Genomic DNA, 24,980 nt, shown 5'->3' on the forward strand with positions numbered 1-24,980 from the left:
AGCTCTGCCCCCCCCCCCACTTTGGGAACCTCTGTTGTAATGCAAGAGTGAGCTCCTGACTATTGAAATTGCTCCCAAACCAGCAACTTTCAATGGAAGAGTAGCACTGGAAACAGGAACATTCAAAACTGAAAAACGAGCTACAGTCTTATTCTTTCGTTTTCACTAAGACCTCCAGAATCGACTGCCATTGGAAGTGTTTTTCCTGGCAAAAAGAACCGCATATTTTCTCTTAAAACCACAACTTGACCGGCTTTGACATGATAATGAATGTTTTCAGAGTCGGAGATCTTACGTCTTCCTTTCATCCTCTCATGTCTTTGCTGGATCACAGATCACAACATGTTGAATGTGATCAGGGAGAAGGCCTCTGAGTGGCTGGAAGGATTCATGCACAGTTTTCCTTCAGAGCAGCATGCTTCCTACATCTCCAGAGGTCTCTGTGGTGCAGCAGAGAGAGGCCAGCCGGCTTGGAAATATGAACTGCGGCCTCCACACGCTCTTTGAAGCTCAGTCAGCGTACATGCAGACCTCATTTGTTTGGGCCCGCTCTATAAAATCTGTTGCCAGAACAGTCCTGTGTGTTTCCACCTTGTTGTTTATGGTTTGTGTCCTCAGATAGCATGGGGCACAGAGGAGAGAGCAAAGAAAAACACAGCCTTCCCTTGTGTTGTATTGAACTTGGCATGCAAAAGTATGGAATTCGAAAGCCAGAGATACAGGAGGAGTGCAGGCTGAGGTGGGGTGGGAGGTATATTCTACAAGCATAAAAAATGATGTGAACAGATGAGAGATGCTTCACATTCCAAGTGAGCCAAATAGGTTGTACTGTGCCTAGAAATCCTCCTTTAAAAAAAATGTCTCCATGCTGTTGGAGCGATGTTTGACGCAAATTTAGCAAGATAAGCCGTCTAATTAGTGTTAAACACCTCAGCTCTGACAATAGCACCTCTCCGTTTCTTCCAGCCATGATCCAGCAGCAGCAGCAGAAGAAGAAATCAGGGCTGCCTCTCTGCCAGGAGGTTGGCAGTATGTTTTCACACCCATAGAGGGCAGCTGTGCTCTCCCACAACATCGACTATCTCACTAATAGAGAAAGAGTAAGAGACACTGAAACATGCCGTTTGTATAACACAAGTTATCAGACGAGGTAGCGTGTTTTCCTGTGTGACCGCCCTGCTGTTAATGCCCAGAGAAATTCTGTGTTGTTTATGGTTTCAGCTTATTGGAGTGAAGCACCATTCAAATCCCTAATGAAATCATGCACCTACCACAGGATGCATGCTCTGGATCTCACTTTGTTAAAAACATTCTCGTTTAAAATCTTTTTTTTTTTATTGTTAATCCATCAACAATGTAAAAAGTGATTATCAGTGGCTTAAACGACTGGGGCTAATGAATCACAGTACAGGCTGAGCATGGCTACAGCTTGTACTCTGACAGTGCAGTCGGTTCAGGAAAAGATTCTTGTGCTGTACGTGTTTTTGTTAAGGCGCAGAGAGGAGAAGGAGCAAGTGCTGGCTCTGACCCAGCTCTCTGTAGTCTGGGTCCTGGCAGACATTGGACGGTAATAAACTAAACAATATCACATTAACTCGCAAGGTCCGCCATTAATGGGGACCTGGTTTGGCCAGAATGCAATATTGAACACACACACACACACACACACACACACACACACACACACACACACACACACACACACACACACACACACCCTGTCTCTTCACTGACTACTTGATTCCGTGGCTGATGATTATAACTGTTATCTGTTGCGTCTGAAAAATTATTGAGCTTGTCAGCACCCATTAATTCACCATCGTAAATTAAGTGGCTCGCATTATGTTTTATGTTTTATCCCCGTCTTGCTGGAGACAACAGAGCAGCTTTTCCAGGGGCTACGTCTGGTTTACTGTACGATACTTTGCAGTTGACAGTCACTTGTTCTGCTTCCCTGTTGTTTAAAAGATTGTAGGCAATGAGATGAATTAGCCACAGCGGTGCACACGCACCTACTAAGAGATACAAAGCTCTGAAGTAAGCTGAGCTGTGGGTATATGTGCAAATGAGAAGTATGTGAGCTGGAGAGCTGCAGAATTTCAGTTTACGTTAACCACAGCACCCTTATTTTGCCATATGTTAAAGCAGAAAAGTCAAACACCTGAGCTGCTGGCGAAATCGATCAGTAAGCAATTATGTAATGCGTTTGCCATATGGCGCTGTAACATGATTGGTAGTCAAGGTAAAATAAATCATTTTTCTCTAATCAGGCAGTGAATAGCAGCAGAACCATGTGGCTACCAGCAGGGTGAAAGAAAAAAAGAGAAAAAAGAAAGCGTGATTTTCGTCTATTGTGTGTTGAATTCAGGCACCACATTGTGCATCCACATGTGAGAGGAGCTGTTAATCAAAGCATGAATGCTTACTTCCTGTAAATGGTGAATGTAACAGGTGGGGAGGGGACAACAATGGCAAACAGCAAGACAAATTACTCCAAATTGTACGCAGTCTAATCGGAAGCAGTCAACTTCCTGGCAAGTTGTTAATCGCATAAGATTCCAGTTAATGAAAAGCACTTTCACTCACTATGGCAGCTTCTGTTAAAGGTCAGATGTCAGAGTCACCTGCAGTTGACATTGTGGAAATCTAATGACTTGCCGAAGGACACATTAGCAGACTGGACGCCCATATTATGTTTCCCAGTGAATGACTGATATAAACGCCTTGTAAGAGAGAAGCAGCAGAAATGCAGAAAATCCAAAAATGCGTTTAAAATCAGTTAGAAAGAGTTTGCCTATTAGAGACAAACACATTTTTGTTTGCCTTTGTTAGACTTTAATACAAACGTCATCACTCTGATGCAATTTGCATCTGCAATATTGTTGGCCTGCATTTAGCCAATGAGGTATCTTAGCACTAACTGTGAATATTTGGACCCGTTCATCCATGTATGCTTAATAGATTGCATGCAGATATGCAGATAGATTGCATTTCAAGTTATGCTCTAGTTTGAAGTTGGTGTTCACTGATGAGCAGAAGACCTCAGCACTGATGGGTGAAATCCTGGTGTAACACAGCCTGTTTGAAAAATACTGTAATTTTGAAAGTGTGGTAGCATAACTGCCATGGCTGGGGTCATGCAGTTCTGCACTTAGGCCACACAGGAAGCTATTCAAGGTGATATGGTTACCCGAGACCACAGATAGTCAATGATATTTGGGTGGAAAAAATGATGGTGTTGTGAAGTGGGAGGGTTCTGACTTAAACTTTTTCTCAACAATGTGATAAACAATTGAGATTACTCCCAATGAGGAGGCACAGGATGCTGGTAAATACATTAGAGGAATGACTTCTCAACTGAAGCCTGAAATGTCCAATAGTGACCAACAAAGTGGTTCAAAGTGATGTGTGACAGGGGAGCCTCTGTTTGAACTCAGCTTTAGACTTGCTTTTTTAAATGAAAAAATGCATACTGCACTGTGTATTGACAGTGGTCAGAAAGCTGAAGAATGTTGTATGTTTTCCATGCTACATGGTTGCCATCTAGGTTGCAAGACAGTGTAAAGAAAGGAACCATGGACTAGTTTTCCTTAAATAGAAATTAGCTACTTAAGGTCCTGGCTTTATGTGGTGCATGGAATTTGGATTTCAGCTTGGGTTCTCTCTCACAGTCACAGTTAGTGAAGTTAGCTTAATTGCTGATTCTAAATTGGCCGTAGGTGTAAATGTGAGTGTGAATGGTTGTCTGTCCTTATTGGCTCTGAGGCAGTCTGATCACCTGTCTGTGGTGTACCCTGCCTCTTGCCCCATGACAGCTGGGATAGGTTCCGGCCCTCCCACATGACCCTGAAATGGATAAGATAGAGAAGTTAGCCAGACCTTAAAGTAACAGCAGTAGATCAGGCATGTGAATTGCAGGGTTATTGTAATGCATGGTGAAGACATTTTCATTGTAGAAGAATTCAGTATTAGATGTTTAGTCAAGATGGAAATATTAGCAAGCATGACAGTTGCCTTCACAATCTTGTAATTTTCATTTTCAGCAATAGTAATGCACATAGTTTACACCAAGAAAGTGCACTTTGCATCCAAATTATACGGCAGCCATGGTGTTTCTAGTCTGTCTTTCTGTTTTCTCCACTGGGCCATTTTCCCTCTGACATTTTGTTCGTAGGATTAAGATAAGCAGTTATCCTTGGACACGGAAGGATTAAATCAAATTGTATGATGGACCACAGCTAAAAACCTATGATAGCGTCCTCTGTGTTGCACTTTCTATTTCTCTCTTCTCCCGTAAGTCAGTAGTGCAGATTTGAGGCTGTGGGTTTAACTTTACACTTTTAGAGCTGATGTGGCTTAGCCTTAAATACATTATCTGTGCAGTCAGCTGGCTCTCCTGATGTCAGGGATACAGTAGTTTTGAATATTTAACTGTACAACAGATTTTGTCAAATGTGAGTTTTATTTGGGTAGATAGCAAGTGTGCAGTCTTGCTGCATTTGGATGGATAAACAACCACAACTCTTGTTTCCAGAGAGAAGGAGAGCATTGATGCTGTTTGACAGCAGCGCAGTCAGCCAGCCTGCCACAAAACTCCCTCGTGAGGGACTACCACAAGATGCAGAAGTCCACTGCTGCTCCCTAAATCCCCATCAACACTTCCTTCATCCTCTCTGTATCTTTATTTCATACCGTTGTTCTCTGCTCTCCCCCTCACTGTTGGTAGTTTCTATCTTTATCTTCCACGATTCATGTTTGAATCTCTCAGCTTCGCTCATGTGGTAGCCTGCAAAACCATTTAAAACTGGTCAGAGTTAATGTGTGTGATATAACACCAACAAGATATATTCCTCTGCTTGCAAACAGGCAAGGGTAGCTCTGTGTTGCTGTGGAGGAGTGATGTTAGACTGAACAAAATAACAGGGTCTTGGTCTGTTTGCATGTGTGCACTGGTGTGTTCTGGCCATTCTGAGGCTCATTACTTGAGAAACGTCCTATGCGTTCATCAAGAGTTTGACAACCCTTGCAATGCATCTTCTGTCATATGTTACAGTCCGGTTTGGGCTGCTTTGCTACAAAGGAAGTCGGTCCTGAAAGGATAAAATTTCACAGCTAACTTTGAGCTGCTGGGCCCGATTTCTGTCACTCTGCCTTCTTTCTGCTGCTTCGCTCTTTTTTCTTTGTTTACATCCTGACAGCCTTCGCCTTGTCCTCTGCTACAAAGTCTACTTAAAAATAACAAAAGATATATATAATATCGATATGTGTGTGTTATATACTCTATCATTCGATTTGCAGAGCAGCTTTTGCCAGTTTACTTAACTGCTGCACCACAGAGCTAATCTAACATGAGTTGGCCCAGCGTGGTTTGTTTACATTTTTGTTCTAGTTTGGACCCTTTATGCGGCTTCATCTTTGGAAGACGCCGTTCTGAATACCAATCTCTGTAGCGTTGCAGTGCTCGCTGCTGTTTCTGCACAGGTATTTACAGCTGCTGGATGGTTTCCAGAGTCAGCTATATGGCTGAAGGCTTGATGTCAGAAAGTTCTGCACTATCACTTTCCTTTGGGAGAAGTCAGTAAAGTGTAACTTTGTTGGATGTTAAAGAAAAGGTGTGGTGTAGAGAGGAGGATATAAATGGAACAAAATGCACTGAATTTGCAAAGTGTTTGGGACACGATATCAGCTTACACTTTTTTTATTGGGGTTTTTTTGGTGCAATATGTCTGCTATTGTGAGCAGAGTATAGATTTTTCAAGCGAGGTCAAGAAGTAATGATGACTTTTGTTCTGGGTTATAATCTTTTGTTGATATTATTTATGTTTGGCTGCAGCTTTTAGGACAAATTCCAATTAGTAGGGATGACCTTGCATTTAAATACCAAATCGTAAATGTATGAAGGCAGTCAGCAAAGGGAAAAAGTGTGTGTGTGTGTGTGTGTGTGTGTGTGTGTGTGTGTGTGTGTGTGTGTGTGTGTGTGTGTAAAAACCTTGGGATAATACAGTGCATAATGTTTAACATTTGTGAGTGCTGCAGATAGGGGGGCCGGGGCAGTGATGAGATTCAATGGCATATTAAGTCTGTGTGAATGGATTTTTACTCTTTCATAGCACACTGTGCTCCGGTTTTCATAACAGTGTTGAATCACCATTTCCATTTCTCTAATTCTTTCCATCTTTTGTTGCAGGCAGCAGACTTGGCAACTATTGTTTGACACGTTACTCGTGCCAGAGAAAGCTGTGCGTGTGTGTGTTGGTGTAAGGGAGAGTTGAGAATGGCCAATCCATAAGCCCTAACAAGGGAATGTTGGTTTTAAAATCATATCAAGTGCACAGTTGTCTCTGGCAGTATTCGTTTTACAAACTGTTTGGATGCGAGGTTCGACACTTATGGGGCCAGGGTGTAATTTTCTTTAGTTGCTGTTAGACCGATTGGAAAAAAAAAAAAAGACGAGGCATTATTTTTACATTGACAGTGGGATCAAAATCAGGCCGTTACGTAAGAAGTTAATTTTAAGAACAGAAAATTGAAATGAGTATTTTAAGGATTTTCTGCAACAGAAGCAAATTGCTTTTTATTAATCCATGTAGCGAAGATAAAAGAACATTTTATGTGTGAAGATGGAGCGGGAGACAAGAGGTCATAAAGTCAAAAGTACCTGTATTGAATATGTTCCGTAATTTAAGAATCTGTAGTCTACAGAGAGTGATTTTTCCACAGTGATGGGAGTCACGACTGAAACTTTTTCACTTCAAAACCATTGAATTCAGCCTTTGAGGCAGTTTTACGAGTTTTTCATTGTGCCTCAGCTGAGTAATTTTGGAGAAAAATCTATTCTACCTGGGCTTTAGAAACTGTTCCTTATTATTAGCATGCATATGAATAACAGTCAGAGAGTGAGAATGGGTTAAAATACAAGTGGGTCTGATGGATTTACTCCCTTCCCCCCAACTGCAAAGATCCTTTACATTCTAGTTGTTTCCCCCTGTTGAAATCTATTAAGACCACTGCAGCCCCCCATCTATATGTCTTCATCCCATTAGCATTGAAGTCATGTGACCTATGGTAAACCATGCAAGGTCACTGATTCAGTAACAGAAGACATCGTTAAAGGCTACTGTTTGGGGCATTATAGTCCAGCACCCGTTACATAAGTGATGCATTGAGGCTTCCTCATTTGTTAGTCTATAGAAACAGTGAAGAGTTTAAATCGTACACTTGAATGAGATTATCATTCATCCATCTGTTTACGACCTGTGGGGCTAGAAAGCATTAGCTTAGCTCAGCTTAAAGACTAAACACCAGGGGGAAACAAATATTTCCCAACCTGTCAAACTACTGTTTTACTTGCACAGAACGGAAGGAGGTTAGTGAAGAGTAGCACATGCTAAAAATGATAAATGATACCTTAACATAAAAAATGAGCAATGTTTACGACTTTGGCATGGATTTATTCATTAGGCTTCCTAACACTGCATGTGGGAGCATGAGCAGTCTGGACAGAATCACTCCTGTTAACCCCCCACCCCTCCCAGTGTGTGTGTGAGGGGTACTGCCATTGATAAAGAAGCCAGACCTCTCTCCTAATGACTTCCACGTTAGATTACGTCATCTGTCAGCCTTGGCTAACCTTCCCTAAGCATGAAGCAAAGCCCTGCAGTGACCAAGAGCAGCAGACAGTGAGGATAATCTTTGCAAGTTTTTCTGAAAGGCCAGAAAAGTGGATGAGCTGCAGCTTTGAAGCCTGTATTGAGAAATCAAAGATGTGACGACTCTTGTCTCCCTGTGTACCACATTCATGGTCTGTTTAGGAGGTTGTTGGCTTGTTTGCGGTTGATATTTTCAGCTCAGAATTTACCACTCTTTATCTGATGAAGCCAAATTTCAAGAAAATTCTTGTTAGTGTTATTCACTGTGTGTTTTTAGCCGTATAATCTCCACCTGTGCTGTTGCTTGGGCTAATACACAAACTCACTCGTCACTTTATTAGGTCCACCTGTCTAGTACCAGGTTGGTCCTAGTTTCGCCTTCAAAGGTGCCTTAAACCTTCATTAAATAGATTCAGCAAGGTGCTGGAAACATTACTCAGAGACCTCGATCCATAACAACAATAGCATCACAAAGTTACAGCAGTTTTCTCAGCTGCACATCCATGACCTCCTGTTCCAGAAATCCCAAAGGTGCACTATTAGACTGAGATCAAGTGACCGTGAAGCCTATTTCATTACAGATAACTCATCATCATGTTCACGATAGCAGTTTGAGATGATTAGCGCTTTGTTGCACGGTGCATTATCCTGCTGGAAGCAGATATGAGAACATGGAAATACTGTGGTCATAAAAAGAAGGACATGGCCAGCAGCAATACTCAGGTAGGCTGTGGGATTCAAATGATCCTTAGTTGGTATTAAAGGGCACAAAGTCTGTCAAGAAAATGCCCCCCCCCAAAACATTACACCACTACCAGCAGCCTGAACCCTTGGTACACAGCAAAATCTCCAGTGTTAAATTAACACTAGAGAGTGTGTATATGGGTCCACTCCTCTGAGTGTTAAATACAACACTGTTGAGTGTTAAATGAACACTTTTGACAGTGTTATATTTTTAAAAGTAACCTAGTCAGTTTTGAAGATTAACAAAGACTAACACTGAGCAGTGCTGATTATCTAACACTGGAAAATAACTCAAAATGTTAGAAATACAATCGGGGCGATCGTGACTCAAAGAGTTGGCAGTTCGTCTTGTTGCCGGTTCGAGCCCCAGCTCGGACAGTCTCGGTCGTTGTGTCTTTTGGCAAGACACTTCACCTGCCACCATGGCACGATATGGCAGCCTCGCTTCTGTCAGCCTGCCCCAGGGCAGCTGTGGCTACAACTGTAGCTGCCTCCTCCAGTGAGTGAATGAATAGTAGAATTGTAAAGCGCTTTGAGGGCCCCGAAAAGCGCTATATAAATGCCATTATTATTATAAATATTCCAGTGTTAGAAAATCAGCACTGCCCAGTGTTAGTCATTGTTAATTTTACCCTTAGCTTTTTTTTAACCGACATGAATACTGCTGCAGTCCATCTCCAGATGTTCTTGTGCATACCTTGATTGTAGAGGTTATTTGAGTTACTGTTTTCTTCTTATCAGCTTGAAGCTGTCTGGTCATTCGTCTCTGTACTCTGGCATCAACAAGACTTTTTCTCTCAGAGAACTGACGTTTTTTGCTTTTTCAGACCTCTGTAAACCCCAGAGATGACTGTGTGGGAAAATCCCAGCAGATCAGCTGTTTCTGAAATACTCAGAGCACACTGGCTCCAACAACCATGCTGCATTCAAAGTTACTTAAATCACCTTTCTTCCTCATTTTAATGCTTACTTTGCACTTCAGTAGGTTTTATTGGCCATCTGCAGGCCTAAATGCAATCAATTTCTATCATTTAATTGGCTGATAGCATATTTGAGTTAGAGCTTTTGAACAGATGTACCTGATGAAGTGGTTGGTGAGTGTGTACAGAACACATAGTTTAAAATTTTTTGTTAAGATTTATTGAAATAATTGTTTCTCTTCGAAGTATTCTGTTAATATTGACAGCAAGATAACCAATGGATCAGTTCTCCAAAGCCGGCCACACAGTCTCCTCACAACCAGCCAGACTCTGCTGCCTGTTCTCCTCTATGCCCTTCTTCCATTTTATCTTCACTCCTGCCGCTATTTCCAACAGGTGATCTCATACACATAGTATTTGTGGAAGCCAGGGATTGTATTACAGACTCTATACTGTTCAGCCTCTTTAGACCATAATTTTTAATGATTAATCCGCGACAACCAGCTGATAGATAATTTAAACTGTAAAATGTAAGAAGATTGTAAAAAAGCCTAGAAATGTAAAATTACATCATAATATTTCAGAGGGTCAAAGTTTGTTTGGTTTACAGTCACACAAAACTGACAAGCAGCACATTTTAAATTTTAGAAATCTAAAAAACATTTTTTTAAAAATGATTTAACAACTGATTGGAAACCTTTTCAGAAGTAATTTTAAGAGTGAAATGTGTTCTCGAGAGAGCGGGTCCACTCCCAAGAAGAATCTATTAAAGTTATATTTGTTTCTAATTCTGAGGATAGACATAGTCTGACATAAGGAGATCTTCTTTTACACCATTCAGTCGAATAAACTGCATGTTGTACTGTAGCATAGCAGGTGTTAGTGCAATGCACCTGAAGGAGTACCCTGAAACAGAGTAATTAACTTGGTTTGGTGTGAACCGTTCGTGTTTCTCGATTGCCTTCTGGTGCCAGAAAATAAAGAGCATCCAAAAGCATTCTGCAGGATTTGTGCTTTGCAAAAATTATGAACAGGTTAATTTAAAAAAATAAAAAAAATCTACAAATCTCAATGTGAAGATTTATATGTAGGAGCTGTTTTCTCTTTGCTATGTCTGTCAACCAGAAGACATGTGCAGCAAGCTAACACTGCAGCTCTGCTGAGAGGTGGGTGCTGTCACAAGCATGGAAGGACCAGTGGTGAACCAGCGACAGGGTCATGACGCATGAGGGGAGTGGCCTGTACGACCCAATCCAAGAGATGAACTGGTTCTGATAAAAAGGTGTCAGAATACAAAGGACATCGCAGGTTGTTGTGTGTGGGGCTGCATAACCTCGGACCAGTCAGAGTGCTCATGCTGAACCCTGTCCACTGCCAAAAGCGTAAACAGCGGGCACGTGAGCCTCAGAATTGGACCACAGAGCAAAGGGAGAAGGTGGCCTGTTCTGATGAATCACATTTCCTTTTAAATGACACTGATAGCTGGGTGCCTTGCTTACCTGGGGAATACCTGGAACCAGACTGCACTTTAGAAAGAAGGGAGTGTGATGCTTTGGGCATGCACAGCCATTTTGCAGAGCACAACAAAAAGTTTGACCTGTTTGGCCTCCAAATTCCTCAGATCTCAATCCAATCAACCATCTGTGGCATGTGCAAGTCCTATTCATGGAGGTCCAACCCCTGAGCTTTCAAACTTAAAGTATTTGTTGCCAGATGGTGGTGCCAGATACCACAACACACCTTCAGTGGTCTAGTGGGGTTTAGGAGGCAAAAGGGGAACCATCATAATATCATGCATGTGGTCATAATGTTATTCCTGATCAGTGCAGGCTGGAGTAATCGATATGCAAAAATAGCACCTCAGAACCAAAAGAGGGAGTTTGTGAAATGGATTATGGAGTGAAGTGTCCTTAAGTGTGTCCTCCTGCCTGTGTTTAAGTTTGCTCAAATATTCTGTATGTTAGAACAAAGTTTCAACTTTCTCTGAGACCAGCAGGGGCTGTTCAGATGTTTCTGGCTGGTCGCTTTCATGGTGCCCATCAGACTGTGACCGAGGCTTAGGCTTGGGAGTAGAGGTTGTGCGCGTGGGGTGGGGATGGAAAGACAGCATCATATGGAGGGGGGAGGGGTTGGGGGTTGTCATTTAGGAGTGAAGGGGCCAAGCGGAGGAGCAAATTGCTTTTTAATCGATCATATTCCCAGTAAAAGCCACTCCCAGCCCCCGCTCGCCTACTCTTCCCTGCTATTTATAGAAGCTGCACTTGTGTGACTACAGTGTGTGTGCTGTGTGTGAGAAAGAGAGAGGAGAGAGAGTGACATAGGGAAAAAAAACAGCAGGCAGGGTTGAGTTTTGTTGACCACTTTAAGTCACTGAAATAGAACTACATTCCCTGTTGTTATCACAAGTCAAAGGCCCCGTGCATATGTACTTTTTTGCTCATTAAAACCTGAGTACTACAGGGACCTTGCTTTATTCATGTGGTTAAAGATGACAGCCTTTTTTTTTTTTTTTTTTAATAGCAAGCTGTTGCTTTGCAAAGGCAATGATTCCAGGCCAATGATACACGAGCACCAGACACTATTCCACCAACAATAAAAAGAAACAACACCACCCAGTCAAAGATGTCATGTGCAGTCGTAGAAGCCCAACAATGCTGTAATGTGATCAGTCTCCCAGCTCCAGTTTCTTGAATCTATTTTGAGTGTGATGCCCAGTGTTGAGACTCACACTAACAGACGCTACCGTGCAGCGTGCACGAGTAATAAATTATGACTCAGCCCAGTGCTGCTGCTGATTGTTGGATCCATTTTCCGTGATGCCGTTGTTTCTAGCTAATCTGCCCCTCGGGGCTTTTGAAAAGGAAGTTTAAGTCTTTATTTTCCTGCTCTGTTGAACATTTTTTTTTGTTCTTTTCATAAAGTAGTGAATCATCCCCTTTGTTTAAAAAAAAAACCCAAAACAAAATAAAGAAAAAAAAATCTCCAGCTGTAATGGTGTCACATAAAAGATCCTGCAGAACGAGCAGTACCAGTGAATGAGGCCGCCGCTTGCAAGCGCTCCTGTCAGTTCTCCTTTGCAGCCCTCCCAGGAATTGTAAATGTCGTCACAGTCTCAACAAGACAGGTTTGTGCTATTTGCTGAAAATGTTTAATGTTGGATGTGCCTCTGTTTCTCTGCAGTGCACCAAAAAAAATGTAGGATTGTTTATTATGACTTTGTAGAAGTTCAAAGACAGGATCTAAATGAGAAGAGCAGAAGCACGCTGGCTAATTTACTGTAACATTCCAGTAATCTGCACAGAAGTGGAAGGCTGAGCAAATTAAAGAGCTTAGAGTGAGAGGAGACTAGAAGGGGAAGGATGGAGAGGTATGCCAGGTTCCCAGCTGCATCCTCCTCTGTGTCAGCATCTTGTCACGGTCTGACCCCTCTGACCAAACAGACATGAGCCTCACCACTCCATGCCGCTGTCTGTCTCCCTCTTATACCCACTGTGTGCTTCTAACACAAAGGTGCTTCAGCAGCCTTCCTGTTGAGACTAGTGGGAGAGTGGCAGGCATTATTGATTGAATATTTTAAATCTGATACCTGCAGATCAACACTGACATTCTGTCTCTTTTCTTTGCATCACTAGGAGACATGTTGATATTATTACTGTTGCATATCTGACCAGGGAAACTGACTAGAAGGACTTTAATCAGCAGCTTCTGGATATGAGCCAACAGATGTGAGATTTGGGTGGGGTGTCACTTTGAAATGAAATATTGCAGCATTGGGAGGTACATACAAAAAATGATTATGTGTCAGGCTACATTCAGGACTGTATGTAAATGAAAAATGCAAGTGAGCAGTATTTCACCCTTTTGATGCATAAGGCAAAAACCTTATTATGACTCGGTTGATAAAAATGCACAGAGAACTACAGTTGCACATTGATCTCTGAGTGGAGCCCAACCAAATGCCATGACACGTCGTTCTCATATCATTATATCAGCCAGTGTTCTTCTGATGCAACTATGGAAACGCAGATAGAGATATCTGTGAAGGTCCAATCTGAGGTGACCAATACTGCCATGGGAAAAAGAAAGCTCACAGGAAAAACTAAGTGCAATCCATGATTAAGTTTTCCGGTTCTACCTTTAGAAGCAATAACTTGAAGTAGTATGACTTTATCAGCCTTGATTACATCATTGTGAATGAATTTTAGCTCACTCTTCTTTACAGCACCGACTCACTTCATTGAGGTTTGTGGTTATTCATTTATGCATCATTGTCCTGTTGTAAGACCCAGTTTTGGGCAAGCAAATCTCTGCTTTGGTCTTGTCTGTCCAACGGACTGTATTCCAGAAGTTGGATGATTTGTTTAGGTGCAGCATTACAAAATTAAGCTGTGCTGCCATGTTTGCTTTAAAGAGAATATGTTCTCTCTTGGCAACTCTTCCAAACCAGCCATATTTGTTCTGTCTTTTTCTAATTGTACCATTATACACAACTTTTACCTAATGCTTGTAGAGTCTGAGATTCGGTTTTTTGTTTTTCTGGGGCTGAATTAGCTGGGAATTTCACTCCTGGGAGATTAGAATGTTTTGCACCTGTGAATAAATTTCTTGCTATAGAGTGATGGACTTCAAAATGTTTGGAGGTGGCGTCATATCACTTTCTAGATTGATGGACAGCAATAATTGCTTCTCTCAGATCATTGCTGATGTCTTCGGCATCTGTCTTTGGGTTGGTGTTAACACACGCCTAAATGATCCAGACTACAAACGTTCAAAACGTCTGCCTTTGTAGAGTTTACCATCTGTCTTTGACTGCATAGAGTCATGTGAGGACTTTGTTTTACACATGACTGTACAATCTCTATATGATAGATGATAGAATGATAGATATCCCTTTTCTTGACTGTACAGCAGTTCATTGTTCTAGTTCTTGCAGTAATTTAAGTCATGAAATATTCTCCGCAGTAACTGTGGCTTACCAACCACAATATCTAAGATATTAAGAAGAAGTATTTGCTTGGAAACATACCCATGCTCTTTATGGGTTTATATATAGATGCTATCTGTCCCCATTTAGGTAAAACATATTTTTGGATTTATTCTTGTAAATTCATCCTCTTTGTCTAGTCCTCAAACAATTCTGAAATGTCTTTAATCTGTTTTTCAGGTACAGCAGCCCAAGAGTTGTGACTCTGCTCTGATAAATGTCAGCCTGCTCTGATATTTGTATGGGTCTATCGCCACAGCCAAAGGTGAGTTCATGCTATTGGCAATCCAGTTGTAATATATGTTGTTGTCAGAGGTTTCAACAGGTGCAGCACACGTTATGAGACAATGTTAAAGTGCATCTGCAGAATCAAAGAAGCAGTTTATGTAGCTAATTTAAAGTTTGGGTCATCCAAGTTGTTGACACTTCTTTTGTCTGCCAGGTCTGTAGGGCTGCACTTTTATACAGGAACAGACAAAATTTCTCCTCTTACATATATCTTAGTTAGCTTTCTTGAATTCATCCTAGGAAAATGCTACAAGTACTCCATTTGACAGCCTTTTTTGAGTATTCTAACGTACTGATGTTCTTGTTTCAGATAGATACAGTAATGCCTTGTTGGCAGTTGACAAATAATTAAGGCCTTGGTGTTGGTTTCCTAGGAGCTGTAAACTGAAGTTGAACCTATTTGTGGAAGTTAAGATCCCCTTCCCCCCAAAAAAAGAAGTGAAGAGAAAAACATTGGTCAGACTTTCTTTGCTAACTCTGAAAAGAGGACTCTGTTTAGTCGCTGATTTACTCGAACACTGAGTAGCAACCGTCTGTTGTTCCATTTTGATACTGTGGTTAATCTTGCTTCTGGCAGCTGAAACGGGGCATTTGTGTAGTGTGAATGAATACAAAGTATATCCCAAGTCCAGGTCATGTTTTGTTTCTGTCTTGATCTTGTACTTCTTTTTTAATGGGATTGAGCTATTGCGCTGGCTGTTCTTGGGGGAGCAGTACATCACCGGAGCTGTGTTTGCCCACCTCAACTACGAGTTTTATCCTGGCTTCAGATGAGAGACCAGCTTTAAGACCTGACAAGAAGAAGATATAAAGACTAGCCAAAAACAAAATTACGCAAAATCGTAAAGTCAACCAGGCTCCGGCATCCGGTATTGAAAGCACTGGCAGGGGATTTTAAGCCACCTCCACTGCCCCCTGGGGCTATGGTTCTGCCTCAATTGGTACCTTTTCTACTATTCCCCTGAGAGGCAGGAACAGACTGCTGGGAGAGAACCACTCAATGATACCTCAGTATCATATCTTTTTAGAATTCCTGCAGAGGGGCGAAGTGTTTATTTTTCTGATTTAATGTTTCATTTTTGTCCCTCTCTTTAAGTGCTAAAAACCTTTTCCTTTATTATTCATGCAGGTGGTAATAAGTGACCATCTGTGGACCCACTGTTTATCGCAGATTGGTTTCAAAAGAGGTGAAATCAGGGACACACACTCAGTTGCTCATTAAGCACCCTGCAGTTCATGCACTTCTTTTTTATAGTTGCATAGCAACTAAAATAATCAAGTGCACCTTGTGCCGTTTAATCTCTTATTCTTGTTTGTTACTGGCAGCCGACGCGAAACTTCTCATTTGTGTTTATGGAAAGCTTGCGTGATGACCACGGGACAAAAACTGATGCAGTGAGATTTTTCTTTGTAAATAACAAGTTCAGTGTGACCTTTCTCAGTAAAACTAAAGCATTTGGTCTTCAGTTATAAATAATGTCCACCTCAGCCCTTGCCATACCTGCAGAGGATGTCAGCGTACAACAGGTTCACCATGTAAAACGTGCAGAATAAATGCAGGGCTGAGAAGGTTAAGTGGACTGACATAAGGTCAGTGTAGTTATCTGTCTATAAGACCCATTTTCATATCAAGGTCATTTTATCCGGAAGTCCTTGGCTCCTCAAAATGGCATCGGTTTAATTAATTCTCTGGAGCTTCACTAAGAAAGACCATTTTAGTAGAAAAGGACCACATATTAATCTGCTGGCACGGGGCCAATTACGGTACCCTGTCACTGTTCGTGTATGGCTTGTGTGGACTAATTGACTTGTCCAGACCTGAGCTCTGTGATTTAAACTTTGGTGTATGGCAGAAAAGTGGGACTATAATAATGTAATGATAATGCGGTAATGGTAATCGCATAATGTGGAATTTTTTGAATTTGTGGTGAAGAGTGCTGAAGAGCATTTTCATTTGCGGTCTGTAGAGTCTCTGCAACTTTATAAATGTTGTTGTATCACAAGCAGGTAGGTGCTACTGTTTCATGTAGCACTGCCTCTTCATCAAAGTTTTACACACGTTTCACTCCCAAAGCGTAACATATTAAGCTATGTGACCAATCGTTGGTAACCCAACACGTTTCTATGTCACGCGTTCGGAAAAAGGAGGAAACATGAGAACCGTTTGGACTCAATCTACACATGTACATTTATTTTACGTTCTCATCATGAATCGCTTTGGAAAACACTATCTAACGTGATTAAGGTTGTGGTTAGGGTTAGGATTAAGGTTAGGGTTAAGGCTGGAATACACGGCTGGAATGTGTGTTACCACCAGGAACGTCATTCTACTGGATTTCATCCACAATCCGGCGCATACCATACGAACACCGAAGGTTACCTTTTGCGTTCTCAGAGTGTTTTAGTCATTTATCACCTTCTCAGGTGTTTCTCATTTTCTTTGAAACATATACTTGCTAACTAAATATTTGAAGAGGTCTGACTATGGGCCAAATAAACAGGCGACTTCATTGGATCTTGAGCTTTGGGAATTTAGTTATTTCTATATGTGGGACTCCAGGATCAATTGAAAATTTTGAAAACAAAATCACTGTATCCCTGAATATGTATGACCATGTCAATGTTTCTACTACAAAGTGCAACAGTTGAAACCCCTGTTAAATCACAAATCTACAGAATTGATAATCACATTTTTTGGGGAAATCCGAGTTCAGTGAGACAAGCCACACCCGGGCCTGATTACTGTCAGACCCGTTGAATCAATGAATCACTTAAATTGAACTTGTCTGACGAGGTGGCGTAGGCTTAACGATCCCAAAAAGCATCACATTGTGCCACAAACTAAAGAAATTTAAGAACAGCTGAGAAACAAAGTCATTCGTCTTGAGGGTGGCTGTCACTCGTTAGGAAGAGCAGGTCATCTACTAATCAGATGGTTGGTAGTTCAATCTCCAGTCTCCAAAGTATCCTTGGCCAAGATACTAAACCCTGAGTGGCTTTTCTTTTTGAGACCAATTTCAGTCAGCAACTGCTGGTCGATGAGTTGGGAATTCCAAATTTTCCCACTAAACCTGTGGTTACCAGATGGTGTCTGATGAGTCTTTAGGCCTGTGTGACTATGGCTTAATGTGTATATTGTTTATGTTGCCCCCGGAGATGATTTCAATTGCTTATATACTGCTTGGTTAGCTTTATGTATACTAGTACAGCATAGTAACTAAAAATAGGTGGCTGGGAGAGAGAATAAGCCTCACAAATACCTGTTCAATCAGTGCAGAGTCAAAGGGTTCCTTCTCTTTTAGTGGTATCTGGCGGAGCTAAGTATTGAGCTTAAAATCCATGCTTATGGCAGACATTATAAGTTGGCTCAGCTCTGTCCTGAAATTCAGCAACTGTTTCAACAAAGTTTTGAAGATTCTTTTTTTGACAGTGCTGTTGAATGTGCAGAGGAGGACTTTTAATAAGACAGCATCAGCCAGCAGTCACACAGCCCATCTCTAAGGGCCAACAGGCCCACAGCCTGAACTCAACAGCTTTCTGTCTCTCCCCCCCCCCCATCTTTTTGTCTCTTTCACACTGACACCTTTGAGAATCTGGTGTTTTGTTTTTATCTGAAGGAAGAGCAACTGCTGGCCCATAGGCCAGTATTCCCAGTATGCTCAGTTTTCCAAAGAATTGAGATAGAGGAGTATTTATTAGAGGTAATCGTGCTTTTTATGAAACCCACTCTCACGTTTATTTGTGCTTCTTTCACATTAGATTTCTTTTTTACATGATTAATCAGAACAATTGCTCAAGAGAACTGCTAGCCCAAGTGACACTTAGGCCATGTTGTTACTGAAATGATTTCTTGACATCCTCTCCCCTCCGCTTCAGGAAGCGTTCAAATAATGTTTATTGCACACTTTGATTCATTCAATGCCAGAACTAGACTGAAGCCACTGTTAATCATTTTATGCACTGGAGGCACATTAATGGTCTGACGAAAGATGACTTTAATAAGTTAATGTACGGCAAGTGAGAAGAGCTTTTTATGACTGGATCTGGCACCATGAATTGGTTGAGACAGAGCGCGAAATGGGTTTTCAGCCATGCAGTCAACTCGAGTCCACAGCTGAATGTGCAATCTTTTTAGGAAATTACAGGTTGTAATGATAAAGCCTTCGCGTCTGCATTTACCACAGTAATGAGGCTGACCATACTCATAACATGCCATTTCCAACATTTCAGCTGCAGCAGAGAACTTGACGGTGAAAAAAACAAGAGGTTTTTCAGGCTTCTTAGATTGTATGTTTGACTTGAACAAAAATTAGTGTGGTGCTGAAGATATGGATGGTGTGTAGAGCTCATATTTGCGGAATCCCAAAATATGAATGTGGTGGGGTTTAGCTGGAGCCAAAATTTCTGTGTATCTACTGCATATTCAACCTGATGCTATTTATTATATTCCCATTCTGTCACTGCAGCACATTAATAACACTGTGGAAATACCTTGGGACCAACTGCTCCATTTTAGTCGGTTTGTATAGCACTTTCGCTAATAATTACATCTTCCAGAGCAGTCCAGAGAGAACATGCACTTATCTCCAGTGGGCTGCTTCTTGGGTGACAATTGTGGGTGTTTTATTAAATGGTCACAAATTATAGTGCCACCCCAGGAGGGCTGCTGTCTTTAGTTTCCTCTGTGATATTGTTATGGAAAACTTTAGTCTGCTGGCAAAAAGGTCACAATAAAGCCCGTCTGTGTTAAAATCTCTTCTCTAGTCATGGTTTTACCTATCTGAATTAAATGCCATAATGTCTGCACGCTAGAACAAAATGTTTAGCACCTTATTGTAATTTGTTAGCATGCTAACACACTACACTTATTTTCAGGGAACGTACATGAAGTGAACATGTCTCCCTAATGACAGTGCATTTACAATATGAGCCTTTACTTTTAATTCTATGGTACTTTTGTGGTATGTTACTGTAGTTTTATCCTTGAACTTTTGGTAACAGAGATAACATCTCTTAAAGGTTTGTTCAACAGTTTTAAATTCACTAGTGATCAGCTCCCTAGCATTAAACAGAGAAGTTGGTGATGTATATTAATATTAGCATTCATGCATGTCCTTTCAACACCTTAAGTCCACTGGGCATTTTCTGTGAGACTGCTTGTGTTTGCTTGTGTCACAGCAAAGTAAATTTCCACTTCAGATGGTAAGTGAAGCTGTCTTATTCTTCTTCAGAAACTTTATCTCACAGTGCACAAACTACCACTGTACCCTTCAAGCACACTTCAAAGGACTACAACATAGGAGAAGGATTCCTGGAGTCCATGTCGAAATCTGAAATGGAGAATTATGGCTCCATCACACTATAGTCAAAATAACACAAGCTCTTTGCGATTAGCAAAAACTGGTAACTGCTCAGTGATAGCACTATTTTTTTCTATCAGAGACTGACTGCGAGTAGTTGATCTTAAGGTGATTGCACAGGTCATCTAATGGGAGGCAACCTGTCTCCCGGTCCGACTCGGACTGACTGCAGTCACTCTCAGACAGATTGGTGAATAGTAAATGGACTGGTACTTATAAAGCACCCTTCTACTCAATTTAGAGCACTCAAAGTGCTTTCTGCTACAAGTCTCATTCATCCAATCACACAGCTTTTAACTATACTTGAGCACTTTCAACTAACATTCACACACACTCGAACTTCAATGGATGCATTGGGGTTTAATATCTTGCCCAAGGATACTTTGACACATGGAGAAACCAGGGAACCAGCATCCACCAACCTCCTGATTGGAGGAGTGGCTGTGGCGTGATTGGCGGACCTTTGCAAAAAACTGCCATCTAATGTGTAAACACAGATTTCTACTGTACTGCGTTCAATTTGAGTCTGCACTGATGAGTGCAACTCACCTATGGCACGTCTCTTTGCAATAGGAGCCTCGACTCAAGTGGTTGCCAGCTGCTTGTATTCTGCAGTGGCAAATTGCATGCAGTTGCCAATTTGTCAATTGCAAAGCAATAGCAGACTGACTACATGTTATTGCAGTTTTATGGCTGTCTTGATGCATTCCTCTTGTGTGACTCCAGCTGGTTAAAATTCAATTCCTCATCTAACTAACCATGCTGCTGTCACTGTGTGCAGGCAACAGTACACGCTTCACTTAACACTGTATTAATGGCAGAGCTGCTCAATGGTGGAGCACAAATAAGTCAACAGATTCGTTACACACCTTCCGGCAATATAAGTATTTGGCCATAATTTGTACAGTAATTTGTTCCAAATTATTTAACATTACAAATTAGATGCAAGATTTGTGCCGAGCATCAGGTTGAGGTGAGATTTCCTGCAGGAAACCTAAGGCAGAGAGAGAACTTGTAAACTCCACCCAGAAAGGACAGCCGACCAGGAGATTTGAAGCCAGAATCCTTTTTCTGTGGGGCATCGGTGCTAACCAGTTTGCAGTAGTTAGCACTGTTAAAAGGTGTAAGGCTTCACAGAGTTTTGCTTTTAAAAAAGGTGGAGTAAACAACCAGCATCATTGTGATGTTCCAATGCTTAACTCAACTGCAATGCCTATTAGTAAGAAAATACATGTTCATGTCCCCGTGAAGCATTTTCCACACACTGTCAGGCACTCCTTACATGCTTTATACACGTTGATAGCTGTTATTGCAACAATAATTAGCTATGAGCGCAAGCTGTGACAGAGCTGTTGTAGAAGCACTGTGATGCTGCCCTTGCTGTGATGTTTTGAGACTGTATTTGGATGCGGGGCGTTGATGCATTAGAGGGTAGCAGCAGCAGAGAGCTGGCGAGCATGACTAATCCGGGGATCTCCTGTGTGGTGTGTACGACTGGTTGTCCTTCATGCCTCGCTGATGGGTACTGCGCACTCACGGCCTCACACACTGACGGAGTCAGGGAAAGATTTGGTAGTAGCTTTGTGTGGAGCTTAGTGCTTTATTATCACATATAGTGTAGTTTAGAGTTTCAGTAATGGGCCCAACTGGCAGCATACAAAGCTTTCAGGTCCTGTTTTGTTACTAGTCACTCTGCTAAATACATTCTGTAGTCTTTGGTAAGAATCTGGTGACATTGTCCGTTGTTAAGCTTTGCATAGAAATTTCCTTCTTGACAGCAGAGAAAAGGTAGTTTATAAGTCCATTATCAACACCAATAGCATCTTAAATTTCAAAGGATTGTGTTTAAAAACCCTCGTTTTAATTTGCCATTCATTAGATTCATTATTCAGTCTTTGACCTCTTTTGCCTGCACTGCCTTCACTTTATATGAATTCTCTATTATAGCTACAGCCCTGCGGAGACCTTAATTCTGTTTTAATGCTGCAATTTCATTTTGCCTGTTACAACAAAAATGACAAAAAATGATATATGAGGACATTGGCCAAAGCCTTTCCTTCTTAAGTGCCAAAGGAGAGACTCTGAATTAATAGGCTCGCTGTGTTGTTATTCTGCTGCACTGAGGAAAAGTCAAGTTACCGTATTCTCACTTCAGAATGTCAGTTACATGAGATACGGCACCATGAGAAAAATATTTACCCCCTTACTGATTTCTTAGTTTATTGCACATTTCTCACACATAAATGTTTCAGATCAGCAAACAAATTAGACAAAAATAGTTCCAATAAATGCAAAATGCAGTTTTTAAACGATGATTTAATTTATTAAGGGTGTCGTTTTGGTGCAAATCTAAATTATCGAATGTGCAAACTTTTATCAGATGCTTGAACCAATCTGATGAAAATGAATGAAAATAAGTGTGTGGTAGTATACAATAACTGCAATCATGCACTATGTAACTCATGGTTTGGGATTTTAAGATAATTCTGGTTCAGTTTAACCTAATAAAGAGTTGCTATAATGAAAACAACTTGCTGGCTGACCTACACACTGGCACAGTCCTCCATGAACACTGCTTTGTTTATCTGTGCAAGGATGTCTTTCAACGTGGACGCACTGTCAAAGTCATTCTGATATAGTCGTCTGAGGAAACGTAGCAGTAAATAAGTAGAATCATGGACCATTATAAGGACAATTACTGACAATTTAAGACATTATGAGAGTAGTACTCTACGGTGGCGATAATCAAATGTACATGAGTAATTGATCAGCAGCAAGTGTGTGCACCTCTATAAAAGCAGAAGTTTGGGAATTTGTGGTCTGGAGCATTCACAATGCCACAATCTTCCGAGTGGTAGTCCCAGCAAATTTATCTTAAAGTCAAACTGTGCAATACTCAAAGAAACTGCAAAGAAAACCAACCAACCAAACAAAGAACTACATGTCAGTCTTTACAGGCCTCAAATAAGATTTTCAGTGTTAAAATTCATGAAAGCACAAAAGATTGACCAAGTATAGCTTTTTTGGAAGACCTGCCAGGAGAACACCTGTTGTCTCTAAAAAGACACGGCAACACAGCTTAAGTTTGCAAAGTTGAACAAACCACAAGACTTCAGTGTCCTTTGGAAGGGACCAGCTTGGAGTTGTTTGGCCATGATGTACAGTTTCAGATTTGGAGAAAACCAAACCCAGCAAATCAGCACAAAAATCTCATACATCACGGTGGTGGAGGGATGATGACTTGGGCTTGTTTTGCAGCCGCAGAACCTCGGTATCTTACAGACATTGAATCAACCATGAACTCTTCTGTATTCTTAAAGTCAAATGTGAGGCCATCTGTCCAACAGCTAAAGTTTGGCCCACAAGCTAGGTCTTGCAAGCACAGGAGTAACTCTACAGCAGAAAGACGGATTGGCTGAGGTGTTGGATCGGCAGAGTCAAAGTCCAGACCTCAACCTGGCGTGACCTTAAGAGAGTTGTGCATAAACGAAAGCCCACAGACCTCAATGAAATGAAGCAATGTTGTAAAAAATAGAGGCTAAAATTTCACCAACAACATGACAGAGAAATCAAGCAGAAAATGATCGGTTCAAGTTATTTCTACTAAACATGCTTCTACAAGTCACTGGATCTTTTACATGTGTTTTTCACTTGACTGTATATACAGATGATTAACTTAATTGACATGATGTTAGCATAGCTATCACTTGTTACTCATGTGTCTTGCTAATGTTAGATGTGAATTGTGATGCACTAAGATTTAATATATTTGCTTGAAAGCTTCAGACTATTTGTCTCTGTATCACTAGCAGTCCTAAGCACCACGTGTTTCCCTTTTCTGCTGTTACTTTGTGGACGGGATGACCCGGTGAATCCAGGCCAGAATAAACATCTTTGTCCTCACTCTGCCCATATCATCTCCAGATACAGCCCGCTGCTATATAGTTCCTTGTTATATGGTAGCCTTGACACTGAAGTATCACCCTCTTCTGTGAGCTGAACCCTGTGATTTCTATGTATGTTTTAAATTTATTTAAATTTATCTTTGTATGTGTTCAAGCATTCGTTCTATACTGTTTGTGTAAGTGTGTGTTTATATTTGTGTGTGAGAGGAAGGACGAGAGATTGGCCTCCTGTTCTCCTGCTGCAGAAACCCTGTGCTGGAATGTTAATTGGTATGACTGGTCTGTCTCTCTGATAAGACGCAAGGCCATGTTTAATAAACCAAAGATTAAGATGTCCCACTGTCTGAATGCACGAGGCGAGGGTAGAGGAAGAGTGTGGTTTTTGTTTTTTTTTCCCCCTGCCTTTCTCCTCCACACAATCCACATCCCATTGCCTCATAACAAATAGAAAAACAGCAGTATTACAGAGTGTGAGGTGATTCACGAAGAGGCTCAAAACGCATGTATTATTAAGACTGGAGCAGCGAGGTTTTGAAGTTATGCTAATGAGGAGCTTTTTGGTGCTACAAATCTAACCGTCGTTTGAATAATTCCTCTGCTCGTCCCTCCTCTGCTCCATTCTGCCTCTTTTCCATCTTCTTTCCATTCTACAAGAGTCGCACTTTCAAGGACGCAGCATTGGAGTGAAGCTGTGCACATGCTGTTTAAGGGAGGTGATGGTAGATTAGACAGCAGCTACAAGAAGCTCAGCACAGACCTCTGACCGGAGGCTTCTCCTCCCACATACAGCCTATAATAAAGAGATCATTTTGCCATGCAAATATATGTATATATAGAAAATCTGTGTGAATGTAGAGAATCTATATTTGTAATCATACATAAGAAGTATACAAATGCCTCCACATGGTAACCCCCGCATGTCTGAGGAGGGCAGCTTTTAACTTTATGATCACTCGTGTAATTTAATCCTGACATTTAGGGCTACATCCTGTATGCTGTATTCATATAAGACCAGTTATAGCATAGCACAGACCCTGATGAATATTAAACAGAAGCTTTTTGGTCAATGTAAGAGTGGTTTTACATGCTGGGGTTATTGCAAAACATTACAAGTATTCAGTGCGTTTCTA

The 24,980-nt window shown here is 41.3% G+C and overlaps 1 protein-coding gene across 13 annotated transcripts in view; it reads left to right on the top strand.

Moving 5' to 3' along the window:
* arvcfb (ARVCF delta catenin family member b) overlaps positions 1-24,980 on the top strand; it is a 250,929-nt gene that overhangs the window by 43,029 nt on the left and 182,920 nt on the right. For 12 of the 13 annotated variants that reach the window (XM_005936879.3, XM_005936883.3, XM_005936880.3 and 9 more), the window contains exon 2: positions 14,478-14,562. The gene's annotated coding sequence lies outside the window, so the exon portion shown is untranslated. Of the gene's footprint in view, positions 1-966; positions 1,101-14,477; positions 14,563-24,980 lie in introns of those variants that run through there. The other variant, XM_014338263.1, reaches the window with a different exon arrangement.

This window comes from Haplochromis burtoni, unplaced genomic scaffold (genome assembly GCF_018398535.1).
Source record: "Haplochromis burtoni strain Fernald_Lab_line unplaced genomic scaffold, NCSU_Asbu1 Contig_226, whole genome shotgun sequence".
Taxonomy (NCBI): Eukaryota; Metazoa; Chordata; class Actinopteri; order Cichliformes; family Cichlidae; genus Haplochromis; species Haplochromis burtoni.